The sequence below is a fragment of the Megachile rotundata genome, chromosome 10, assembly GCF_050947335.1.
Source record: "Megachile rotundata isolate GNS110a chromosome 10, iyMegRotu1, whole genome shotgun sequence".
NCBI lineage: Eukaryota > Metazoa > Arthropoda > Insecta > Hymenoptera > Megachilidae > Megachile > Megachile rotundata.
In genome coordinates, this window is record NC_134992.1 from 3,604,637 (window position 1) to 3,609,415 (window position 4,779).

The following is a 4,779-nucleotide window of genomic DNA, read 5'->3' on the forward strand; positions in this document are numbered from 1 at the left end:
ATGACCTCGCCAGTCTGATACACAGACCAACCAGGTTATTTTTCATTAACATCCTGTCTGTATATTTTAGCGTGTCTCGCTGAGAAATTTTCCGGGTTAATCTACTAAGAGACCTTGCGCATCCACTTAGTAAGGTTTAAACGATAATTGGGAATTGTTGTGCAAGGATCCTGCGTTTAATTCAAGGCTGGCTTTGCATCGGGTTTATCCTAAAATAGCAGCCACGAATTCTATGCATTTAGTAAAATACGGTTGTTATTAATAATTTGTTTTATAAAATTTGGCATTTTTTATTTTTGAAGTTATAAAATGTCTGAGTGCTGTAATAAATCTCGATATTCAATAACTAAACAGAAATTTGATAATGACTGTTTTTTATCATAGAATATAAAACAGTATATTTTGTTTTTATCGATTTACATATCATTTCAATATTTATTGCTTTCATTTGAATTAATTCTATAACGTTGCAAAAACAAAAAATTTCACAATAAGTTTCGTTTAACCTAGGTTCTCAACCTTTTGCATGACAGTACTAATTTTTACAAATTATATACAGGGCGATACAGAAGTATTTGTAATGATAGCACAGACGTATTTTATAGGTGGTAAAATTACATGTAAACATACAAACATATGCTCAAAAATACGCACTACCGGGTACACCCTCTGTTCACACTTCCCTATCATCCATCACCGAAGTTTTAAGAAAAATTTTTTGCGTACTAAATAAACTTGCACTTCGAATTTTTGAAAATTGATACAAAGTAAATATCCTAGTCAATATCTAGTATCCTTCAATATCATATTCTTCTTTTTGAAAACACTCTAAACTTAGTAACTAGTAACAACTCCTAATATTTAATTAAAAAAATAGAAAATACTAAGTTACTTGTTCATAAAGGTGAGCATATTGACAACGTGCTCCATGAAATACAAAAGTATTTTTGATCAAATAAGGATCATCCTAATATATATATTTAAAGTTTAAATGATTACAGAACTGCCACATCAAAGGTACATAGTATCAATTATTTAAATGACTATATTTTAATTACAATCCATCTTACCAAAATATTATATTTATATTATTTTTCCGATAGTTCGGTTTCAAAATACATTCTCGTTATCATATTTCGATCTCCATGTGAAAATTATTTTCATTCTTTCCAAAATAATATATTTTATTTCTCCCAAAAGTTTTCAAGCTTCCACTTAATAATTATTTTTAAAAAATTACTAATATAACTAAATTATGTACTTTTTGATAAATTTTCTAATTTCAACAAAGCCAAATAACGTATCACGATATAGATTTGCTGTAGTTTTTCATATTTATTAAGAAATGTTTCTTTTTCTGTATTTTTCATCACAAATTTGAACATTTATCTCTAATTAAACAAAACAAAATCTAACGAGACCTTAAATGTCCGTATGCCATTCCCACAATCTTCAATTTGAAATGTACAATCCTGTAAACAGCAAGCGGGAGCATCACCAATTACGAGAAACAGCCCATCCCGAATAAGAGTTTTATTTCATCGTTCAGTCTTGTTACCGATAAAAGGACCAGCAAATTAAAAATAAACTATACTTGACTCATTGCGTGAAAAATAAAGATTCAGAGTAAACGAGGTTTGATGGCAGATCAAAGAAAAGCTTCAACGAAAGAAACTGAATGGGACAAAAACAGAAAGTTGGTTTAGTACGGTATATCCTTTAAATAATAAATAATTAAATCGTGTAACTGAAGAGTGGTTGAGGTATTTTCGGACAGCGCACAAAGTAGAGTATGCATGCAATATGTTTAGAAAAAGTGGTGCTTTACTCATTATAACGACGTTACTCACAAGTAATGGTGTATAAACTGATATAAAAGGCGCATGGTATAATGAGATGCCTGCATTACAAAATAAAGAGCCAACTGTTTAGGGTATTTGTGCATCCATTTTCAATACCGTAGGATTACTTTTAAACAATTGCTTACTTTAATTGTTTATAAATTTTGTGTATACTTAAAGTTACTTAAATTTTATTTGCTCAATTTCAATTAAATACACACAACTAATTCTGTTCTTTATTATAATAAATGAATATTATTTTTAATTGTTCTGTTCAGTTTTTACTGTTCAAAGGTATCACCAAAAAAAATCACCAGTATCAACAGTATCCCAAAAAAAATGTGACAAGTCCGTGCAATTCGTCAATCTTTGTAATTTTCAATATTGTAAACATGACCTAACATTTACGGTGTTATTGTGATAGGGATGCATCAAATCTAAAATCAAACTGCAGGGTCTTGAAGTAGAGATCTCAAGCTTTAATTTAAAAAAAAAGAGCATAAATATGCAATGGTTTTTCACGGAGTCATCATCAGTCAAATTTGGCCAATTTTTGCCTAAAATTTTTCTATGCCATATTTCTTTTGAGCAGTGCATTTCAAGTTTGGAATGTTCCAAATTTTGTAAAGCATCGGATTCAAGGTTCGAAAATTTAAAAATTTAGTTTGAACCCATCCCTATATGAAATCTCCGCTGTGCATAAAATGCACACATGACTTGAAATTAAAAATGAAATATAAAAATAAATAAACAAGCGATGAAACATAAATTAATATAGATATTAATTCTTTATCTCGATAGATTTGAGGAAAAGCATTTTAATACATTTCTTAATAAATTATGAATCTTCAATGTTCTAATTTATGCAAATTGGAGCTTTCTAATTTTTAGACTTTGGAAAATATTATTGCAAGCAGAGGGGTTATGACAAGCTTCAGTTTTCAAATATGGTTTTGTATTTACAAAGATTTGGATGTCGTACCCCAGTTACATTTTTATTTTAATCTAAAGTTACCACTTACTATGATTCTACGATAAATTTCTAGGAAGTAATTTATTAACATATGTATGAGTAACTACCAATATTAACAAAAAACCAATTAAATACAAAAGCAAGAAGTATTTTAACGTTCATAAAAATTTCAACTTCGTAAAGTCAAATTTAGTTTACGTAAGATTAAGTTGCTTTATGCCTTCCGCAAATGCTAATTATCTACTATGACGTAAAATATTTCTTATAACATGATAAATATTGAATTAAAAATGAATATTTTACATGGATACAAAATGTAGAAGTCTCCTGTTTCTGTTAACAGGTCGGTTTTACAATTTTTGGTAGGAATCAGTTATGGTACGGTGCGATCCATTAATCAGCCGCGGATCCAATTGTCTTTGCGATGGTTTTTTAGCTTGACAAATAGTTTTTTCCTGTCAGAAATCAATTTTTTTTCACTCGAGGCAGGTTTTTGCCAACATATGTTATTTGTTAACAGGAAATACTCGTTTGGCTATTTCCCCTCTGTCAAGTCAGTCGAAATCAATCAAACTTCGGAGCCGTTTTCCCATTTGATACCTTTTGGTAACGATATTTCACGTTATTCTATGTTAATCGAACAATACCCTTTTTATCATTACCAGAATAGAAATGCATATGTTGATTATAATAATACAGTTTAGTGAACTACATGCAAACAAAATTCTACTTACAATTTATGTCATCAATTATTACTACAAAATTAGTCATCTAGATAACTACCAAGATTAGTTTATGAGAATTAAAATTTAATTTAAACAACAAATTAATCTAAATTTTTTTACTTTATTCGTAATTATATTCGTAGTTTCTTTTTATTTTCTAATTATTTTAGTGCTATACAGTAAGTACCTGGTACTCTGTTTTTATTGATTAACACACTACTTCAATATTCATAAATTTTCATTTAATATAGTGAAGTTATATGAAGTTTTATTTAACATAGTACAGCATTAATTTTTGAACACTATTAGTATTCCCGAATTATTAGTTATAAGATAATCGAGATGATGAGTCAAAAGATGAAGACGGACAGATATGGATGGTACGAGATTTTAACAAAGTAAGAATTTTCGTACTTTGCAAGTAGGTGCTATAGGTAGCCGAATTTTGAGGTTTGAGACCGGAACGCAAATACAAATAATTCGATCAAGTTTTACTTTTGCAAGTTTCATCGTATACGTCCAAGACGCCAGCAAACGGAACGTTACTTTATAAAATAATCTACACAATAAATTGTCGAGGTAACTGGCAGTCTAGAGAGAGTCGGTCACTTGCAGTATTCTTCGGAATATGGGAGATATTCCGGGAACACACATTTTCTATCTATTTTTTATCACGATTTTGCGGTACTAATTTTTGATTCAACGCCTAAACTGCTGCGTTTCTTTCCCCTTTTACAGCAATAACAATATTAAGGGGTATTTGTGAACCTAATCAATTTTTATTTGAAATGGGTGTGATACGAATGTGTTTGTGTTAAGTGAAACACGACCAAGGAATGAGAAATAGCACGGTTAGAAGTACAAGCTAACTTATGACACTTTTATTGTAGAAGTTCGAACTATTTGTATGACCGTTCTTGATTAACTTTGAATTTGTCTGTGTGACTATTTGTTACGGAAACAAGTGATTTATACAACTATTTGTGACTGACGTGATTCCTTTTTGGTTTCTTGTAAACCAAGTTACCAATCTGCTCATGTCAGAACTTAGTCAGCGCACAAGCCTCGGGGAGCTGGTTTAGCATGGGTGTCAACGAAAGCAACCAGTCACTGTGGTGTTTGACCTTTGACAAAATGCTAGCCTGCTCTAACAAATCAAACGCTGTAGACGCTGATCTTGTATGTTAGTTGAAGGTCTCACTTGCTGTTGTGCACATGGTAGTTGGTATATGGCTCAAGC